This window comes from Pteropus vampyrus, unplaced genomic scaffold (genome assembly GCF_000151845.1).
Source record: "Pteropus vampyrus isolate Shadow unplaced genomic scaffold, Pvam_2.0 Scaffold8, whole genome shotgun sequence".
NCBI lineage: Eukaryota > Metazoa > Chordata > Mammalia > Chiroptera > Pteropodidae > Pteropus > Pteropus vampyrus.
The window spans coordinates 9,779,308-9,786,827 of NW_011888789.1; the positions used below are offsets into that span (position 1 = coordinate 9,779,308).

Consider the following 7,520-nt stretch of genomic DNA (forward strand, 5'->3'; position numbering starts at 1 on the left):
TAATTGAACACATTAAAGCAAAACTGCCTCATATACAAGGAAGAATACCTTTAATTTGAGAAAATTTACTTATGTAATCTTTATTTTTCTTTTTTAATAGAGCATTATCTTTCGAGGTCTCTCTGACTCTCTTCATCCCCAATATATAAACATGAAGATTGATTTCTAACTATTCGTAGTAGAATCATTTATCAACCATCAGCATTTAGCAGTGTGCTTTATTTGTAATGACGTCTGGGATGCAGGATGAAACTCCGATGCTAAAATGTGCCATGCCATCACAAATTAGCCTGTGGCAGAGGTTTGGGAAGCGGATTGGCATCACTTGGGGAGATTTAAAAACACCGACGCCGATACCCCAATTTCAGGGTTTCTTTTTTCATTGTACTCGAATAGGGTCCAGTCATAAATATTTTTTAAGAGCTACCCAGATAATTCTAGCAGAGACAGCCAATGTTGAGAACTACAGAATCATTTAAATACCTAGATTCTCCCTCCAAAAATCTTGAAACCTTTTAACAGGGGTAGTTGCTATAGGTGTAGAAGGAAAGTCTTATTGGGGCCAAATCATTTTAAGTTGAACAATGATTTAGTGAGAATACCAACAGAAAATCTTGGCCTTGGCAAGTTCTGTGAATAAATAGAAAACGATAAAGAGCGCATGAAACTATATCAAGTTATATTATGCTTTTGTGTACTTTTTTCCTTAAATAATTGTACCGAGTTTAGAAATTATACGTATAAACAATTACAGACTCATAGAGGATATGAGCGGCTTTTATTAAATATATGAAATATTTCTTTAAATCGTACAGGTTACAAAATGATTTAGCTGTTTTTTTTAAAAAAGAATCACTACTTTTGGTGACAGTTTTTTTTTCCAATAATGGCAAAAATATCACCTTCTTATGCCACTACCATCACTATCCATCTAAACCCCAGTTTAATGCAATGAGTTGGAGATATTATCTTCTGACAATTTTAGTTATCTGTTTTAGTTATCACTGGTAAATAAACCACATCTATTTTTGAGCAGCAGGAAAAATCTGAGAAAAATTACTTATAATATAATTTGTATTTTCTATAAGTAAAACATTTCTTCCTCTGAGTTATATATTATAATAAAGTTATTTTAATCAGTTTTCCTCTTTTGAACTGCGTATACTTCTTTTGATACTTCCTGACCTGTGATCTCAAAGCACACTCATTCTCGTTGACTTTGCAGTAGTTACTAACACCTCAATGATACACTCGATAAATGGTGACACTTGTTTTTTTTTTTTTAAATTCTACTGTCATACAATATCATTAATTGTATAATCGTAAGACTTTCACTTTTGTAGCCCACGAACCCCAAATTGTAACTGGATGGATGTCAAACTGCTTGATAATGTTGATAGCTTAATTCAACATGGATGAGGAAAAGGCCTGTGGATTTTCCCAGCCCATTGTCTGCAGGAGGAGACCAGTTTATCTATAGCATTCATTCTAGGACATTTTGTAGCATAGGGGAGGTGACCATTATCCTGATTGTTTGGCTGTAGTTTTGTTTATAAGAAGTAGTAACTTGTTTTAGATGAAGCTTTGTGTAAGTTCAATTTCTAGGGTTCTATGAATCTGTAAGAAAATTGTGTTTATATAGTTAATAACTATATAGTCTTGTGATTATATAGTTAATAATTATATAGTCTTGTGATTATATAGTTAATAACTTTTTCTATGACACTTTAAACTTAAAAATATTAGAGACAGAAACATTAGAAATATAAGTCAGAATTTAGAGTGTGTCATATTTAAGGAAAAATTCAAAGTGATAACTATTCATGGGGCCCCGAAGTTTTATATAAAGATGAAAAGGCTGTTTGGGAGTTGTGAATTACTGTAGCCTTCTGTTAAATCTGTCTTGACAACTGTTAAAAGTCATTATCATCAGAAATAGGGCTGCATTTCATTCCATCTATCAAATATAACCAACATATAGGACTTGAAGAAAGTGTGACTAGAAGGTGAGTCAAAGTAATTGGAAGAAATAACCAAAGATCAGCTACTTCTAGTTACTCTAGGGGAGAGGGTTTAGAATAAAACTCCCAAACCAATGCCCAGTACCCTAAGGGAAAACTGAGCTGTTCAGAATTATCATCCGTAAGCTGAGAGAAAATAGAGTGAAGGAATTTGAAATCATTTCTTTATTGTTGTACAAGTCAACTAACCCCCATTATAAAAGTAAATACCATAAAGGAAATATCTCATGAGTTCACACGAAATCCTTGGTAGTCTGAGCACCATTCGTGGCTGTAATCTATCATGTTCAGGGGCCTCTGGAGGTGCTTGTGGGGAAACAGGCTGGCTTTTGCAGTGCGAAAAACATGGAGTTGGGAAACAAGTTGATTCTGCAGCCTGTTCATATGGTTGCCTCGTTCATATTTGGGTTACATGTAGGTTCTGTTACTTTAAGCTTAAATGAGGTGAGCCATGGGTTGTGTGACCTTTAAGGTCATTCCACCTCTGCTAAACCTTTATCCTAAATTCACTTTCTTCATTTCATTCTTCTGTTTCTACCTTTTGTGGTTCTGCACTTCAGCTAACCCAATACAAAGGTAGCTCAGAGTGACACATTTACTGTAATGATGAGGTTCAGTTTGAAGTCTGTGTACTCATTTTATACTTAATTATATATTAAATATAATATTTTTATGTTTTATAATATAGATATTAAATATATTAAGTTATAACTATAAACATAAATAATATAAATATTTTTCTATACGCACAGACACGCACACACATAATGCGAGTACCTAGTTAGACTTCAAACTGAATCTCATCATTACAGCAAATGTGTCACTTTGAGATACATCTGTGTTTGGCTAGCTGAAGTTCAGCGACATAAGAGGTATATATTTAATATAATATTATAAATACTGTATTATGTAATAAATGTAATTATGTTATTGAATATATATATTTTGTACAATACACATAATGTGTAATATGTAATAATATACATAAATAAGTCAAATGAGATATATACATAATATATGTAATAAACTAGATTTATTTTTCATGTACCAGCTAGAAATATGTACTGACTTGAAGTGATTGCTGTTAATTATGGAAATATTTGTGTAGTCACGTGAAAAATGGCACATTTCCCCTAAGACATCCATCTACTGGTTTTCTTTTAGTCGCTGAGACCATCAGTTGTCTTCCCCCATTTTGGCAAACTAATTCAAGTGAGACTATTTCTAACTGGAGAGAGTCATTAAATGTAAGTTGTCCAGTTTCTTGGGAGACTTTGGAAAGTCAAAACAGCTAGAAGGATTTTAACAACTCTCAAGCCCCAAATCCCTTTGTGACTGATAGTATGATTTTCCGTTATTCTTTTCCTGATTTGTTGTCTGTCGTCCCTTCGCTAGTTTCCCATTTCCGAAGAAGAAACTAGTGTCCGAAATGCATGCAGGGCATTGAAAAAGAATTTGTTCTTCATCTCTAATTACCTTTATCTGTAATGTAGGATTTTACTCACTTTGCCAAATTGAGTTGCTATACAAAGCCCATTAGGGATTTTAAAAACCAGAATTAGTGCATGCTGCATATTCAAACTTCAGTTATTAATTCATTTCTAGTGGAAAAATTTTGTTCTAATTATTGTAACATTGCAATATTGGACATTGGTCAAAGCTTTCAGAGATGGTTATGAAGCAACTTGAATTTATTTTAAATAAATTAGTTTTATACCACTCCCTCATACACCACACTGTAATATGGGTATTACTGTAATACCCATATTTTTAATTGAATGACGTTCAGAAAATAATTTGCCAATTCGTGATATCCACAGGCAACCACATACAATTAATGATATTAGTGGCATCGAGACTCATATATGAAATTAGTTCAGTTTAAAACACTTATAAAACCAATTTATAAGTACTGGGAGAAACAGATGTCTTGCTAATGACCATGGGTGGGAAGCTCCTTTGTCTCCATTCATTTGAATCAACAGAGTTGGCCTGAGGCAAACTAGTGAAGTGTTATCAGTAACTACTTCTATCTGACCATCTTTTTTGATGCCTCCCACAAAAGTAAATGTTTTATATTGCTCACTTTCTCCCTATACTTAGAAAAATTTCTCGTTACTAGCCATATAATTAGTTTTTGTCTGTTGGATTAGTTTTTAAGAAAGTTTATTCTAAATTGTGGCTTAACCAGCTTTCCCATTTTTTAATCAATTATAGGCATCTAGATGTCAAGAAATAATTTGAGTAGGAGGATGGAGGTGCCTCTGAAATGATGTTGTGTCTAGTTACTTGGACCTTCATTTCTAGTGATTTGAGTAGCAGATGATGGAAGTATTTAAATGATGGAATCACATCCATTTAGAAGATTGTTCTTAATAGGTTGGCTGAGTCCACACTGGGCAGTTGAAGAGCCAAAGAAATCTAGAATTCACTCCAGCAGTTAGTTCTCTTGTCCTCCCACTAGGACACAGGCCCAGCCTGTCCTCCACTATATATAATCCCAACTCCCTTCTTAAGCACTTTACAGGACATGTTGATGAGGGTGCATAGAAAAGTTCCAATCCTTATTGTTTTACCATTTAATAGGTTATAACTATCACAGGTATGAATTGTGTTCTCTAATACTCTTCTGTAAGATGTATTTTAAAAAATTAGTAAGTTAAATTAGTAAAGGCTCAATGTCTACACTCAGCAGAATGCTAAGACTACAAAGACCCCCAAACTTATTCAAGTTTGGCAGGTCCCATGGCTTCATTTGGGTGAGTTCACAAATTGGGGGCTTTTCCTTTTTTTCGATGTCTAGAATAGAGAGCAGGAGCCTGGTCTGTAGTCAGTGGGGTTCCCCCTTAGCTTTCTTGTAAGTCTCAGAGATGCTACCCAGAGGGCTTCATCTCACGAGGATCTTTTCTACTTACCGTAGGCTCAGCCACTGGCCTCGGCAGCTCCGGAAAGTGCAGCAGTAGGGAGCAGCTTTTGCTGACTGCCTAGAGCCCTTTCCCACTGATCTGGACTCTGCATCAGGATCGAGGACATTGTTACTCACAGAAACACCCTCCTATTCCCCGGTTCCTTCCTGGGCTCAACCTATTCTTCCTACTTGAGCCGCGTTGGCCCTTCTTAACTGGAGGAGACATTGGCAATACATAAAACCACATACACTTATCTTTTGACTCTAGATCCCATGTTTAGGAATTTATGCAAAAGATCTACCTCCAAGAATATAAAGATACATATGAATAGAATCATTTATTCTAGTATAGTTTGTAAATGAAAAATAATGGAAACAGCCTGAGTTTTCAAACATAGGAAAGTGGTCAAATAACTATATTGCATCCATGGCATAACTGGTAAGATTCTAATAAGATCTGTAGATTAATAAATAGTGCTGTATGAATGTTAAATTTTTGGATTTCATAATCACATGATTTTTATAAGCTATCAACATTAGGGAAAGATGAGTGAAGAGTGTAAAGGAACTCTTGGTACAAAGTGAACCTAAAATTATTAAGAGAAAGAAAGAGGGAGAGGGATTGGAGCCTGAGAGATCATTTGAGAAATTCAGCAATGGTGAGAAAGCCATGGGTTGGGAAACAATAAATATTATGCTTGAGTAAATGGGGTGAGAGATAGTGGAGATTGAGCGTAGGGAGAAAGGGCGGAATTTGACTTTTTAATCCAGCTCGGATAAATTTAACAGTTTACCCTCCTATTCAAAATATTTATTTAGCATCGAGCGGTTCAGTGGTGCCATTGGGTTTCAAGGAATGAGAGAAGCTCTGCATCTCCAAAAGGAGATGGGCTGAAAGCCAAATCTGGAAAATCCTTTCCTGGTAGAAATTCAGTCTCTCTACCCTTTCCTTTTCTTAGGATTTTGGATGTTTCCTGCATTATAAAAAGGGAAAGCTAAACCAAATGCGGTTGAAATGGGATGCAACAAGATGACCTTATTACCAAATGGAAGAATTTGCAGGTTTCTCTACATATTTTCTTTTTCTGTGATACTGTGCAACATTAGGGCTTTTAGAGGATTTTCAAAAGCTGCTTTAAAGAACCTTCTTTCCATGACCAGATATAATAGTGTTAGCTCGGATGTGTGTGTGGTGATGGGGGGAGGGGAGATGAGAATGACAATGCATGTGATATAACAAAGAGATTAGGAATTGTGGAGGGATGCTGTTTGGAAGATGAGATATATTTCTTTAATTCCTTTACTTTTTGAGGAATTCATAACGATCTTGTATTGCAAATTATTAAAGAGAAAAAACTTGGTCTGTAAAATTCAGATAGCTTATTAGAATTTTAAGGTATTAATAGTTGTTCAAGGTAAGTAAGCCATTCTCCGTATTGGGTAGTAGAATTAATAAAAATTTGCTATTTGTCGAGTGGTATGCGAGACACTAAGGGATATGCTTTCTGTATGCACATTTTAATTTTTCCAAAACCCTACAGTGTAGGTTATTTAATCTATTGTCTGACAGATATAAGGAATCTAAGATTTGGAGCAGCATCACTTAATATAAACATAACACAGGCCACACATGTAATTTTTAATTTTTAGTAGCCACATTAAAATTAGATAAAAAAAAAACAAGTGAAGAAATTGTAATTATATGTATATATATTTTAACTCAATTCATCCAAAATATTACTATTTTAATGTGTAATCAATATAAAACATTATTAATGAGGTAGTTTACGTTTTTTATAGTAAGTCTTTAAATTAAAGCCTATTTATACGTAGAACACATCTCAGTTTGGCTGCTAAGTTTTCACTGGAAACACTTAATCTATATTTAGAATTCATAAAATGCACAGTAGATACCCGAGTTGTTACATATTCAAGTTGTTCCAACATGCTTAAAAGTTGTTCCAATAATTGAACAGAGTATCTGCTTTTAAATTTAAATTAATTAGAATGAAATAAAATTTAAAATTCAGCTTCTCAGTCATAGCCGCCACATTTCAGGTGCTCAGTAGCAACATGTGGCTGATGGCTATCATATGGGCCAGTGCAAGTTCAGAGAATTAAAATGAATTACCCAAGGCCCTAAGAGCCGGTAGTGCTAGAACTGACATTTAAATGTGAGTTAACATGTCTCAAAATTCATGAACTTAACTCTAACTTCTCCTATGAGAATTTTGTTGCTTAGAAGTTTTGTGTAGTGAAAGTTGGCTTAGTTGAATGCATTTCTCTCCTCTGCTTTTTGATAATGGTGATTAAGCTCCTGGGTCTGAATGCCTAAAATCAATTGTGCACCGTGAGGCAGCTTGTTTATCAACATGAGGAGGCTGGCCTTCAGAGAGCAGCAACCAAGCACACTTCACAGGCAAAAATGCAAATGTCTTTCTTAGTTAATCTCAGTCACTGCCACCATGAAATGAGAATGAAAATGCAAATGGTCAGCTGAAAGCAGTTTACTTCTGAGGCTGGTTCTGTTTGACCAGCGTTCCCTAGTTGTACTTCATTAGCAGTCTGAGTTGTTTGTCCTTGTCCTAGTG

General features: G+C 34.9%; 1 protein-coding gene across 4 annotated transcripts in view; it reads left to right on the top strand.

Moving 5' to 3' along the window:
• Positions 1-7,520, top strand: part of UNC5D (unc-5 netrin receptor D) — a 507,025-nt gene that overhangs the window by 39,729 nt on the left and 459,776 nt on the right. The gene's annotated exons all lie outside the window — the stretch shown is intronic.